Source organism: Calidris pugnax, unplaced genomic scaffold, assembly GCF_001431845.1.
Source record: "Calidris pugnax isolate Ruff unplaced genomic scaffold, ASM143184v1 scaffold305, whole genome shotgun sequence".
Lineage (NCBI taxonomy): Eukaryota > Metazoa > Chordata > Aves > Charadriiformes > Scolopacidae > Calidris > Calidris pugnax.
The window spans coordinates 254,375-255,475 of record NW_015091074.1 but is presented as its reverse complement, the minus strand read 5'-3'; the positions used below and the strand labels follow the sequence as shown (position 1 = coordinate 255,475).

Here is a 1,101-nt window from a genome sequence, read left to right as displayed (position 1 = left end):
GCAATGGCTTCAAGCTGGAGGGGAACAGATTTAGACTGGAGATGAGGAGAGGGTTCTTCACTGGGAGGGTGGTGGAGCACTGGGACAGGTTGCCCAGGGAGGTGGTTGAGGCCCCTTCCCTGGAGATATTCAAGGTGAGGCCTAGTGAGGCCTGATGAGGCCCTGGGCAACCTGGTCTAGTTGGGGGTGTCCCTGCTGACTGCGGGGGGGTGGGACTAGATGACCCTTGGAGGTCCCTTCTGGCCTGGGCAATTCTATGATTCTATGAAAAAAACACCATAATACAGCGCAAATATTAATGAGTTGAAATGTTAATTAACTCCTTGGACAGTAAATCTGAGCTCAGTTACTGGAAACCTGCTGCAGCGGTTAAAGCTTGACCAGAACAGGACTGGGGAGCCCCCCCCCCCAGGTCACTTCCATAGCGTGAAAGTAATGGGGAAACAGGGAAAATACAGGTTAGATTTTTATTGAAGCTCTTTGTTCTCACTTTGGGAGTGCAGTAGGAGAAAAAAGGGGGAAAGACACTCATGGGAAGTTTTCCCTGCTTGAATTAACTTGATGTGATGGGGAAGAAAAATCTTGCTTTTTGCCCCATGCAGAATATTGAATTCTTTCTTTTTTTTTTGTTTGTCTTGTTTAAAAATTCATTTTTGTTCAGTAAATTGGAAGTTTATTTCATGCCTGTTTCTTACTCCTCCCTGCCATCTCCTTCCCCTGCCCCTTCTCTACTTGCTGTTCTCCCTTCTCAACTTCTTTATTTCCTTTTTATACCTACACTGTGTTCTCTCTCACTTTCCCCTAATATTTAATTTGTTTGTATCCTCGTTGTAGAGAGGGCTGGCAGATCATATCACAGCACTGGGGCTAAAAAGAAAGGATATGCCTTGTTTGCACCCTGGGGAAACTCCTGGGTGGGTTTTCCAGCTGGATAAAGTCTGATAAAGCTTCAAGAAAAGCTGCAGCTCTTATTTGGGCCGCTGAGGTTCAGCTGTACGAAAGCTCCGAGCTAAAATAACGCTGAATTTCTTTGTGGAATCTGGGGGTGTTGGTGGCCTGTGGGCTGAAGATGAGCCAGCAGTGTGCCCAGGTGGCCAAGAA

At 46.8% G+C, this 1,101-nt stretch overlaps 1 protein-coding gene across 1 annotated transcript in view; it reads left to right on the top strand.

Moving 5' to 3' along the window:
• COPA (coatomer protein complex subunit alpha) overlaps positions 1–1,101 on the top strand; it is a 44,862-nt gene that overhangs the window by 30,309 nt on the left and 13,452 nt on the right. The gene's annotated exons all lie outside the window — the stretch shown is intronic.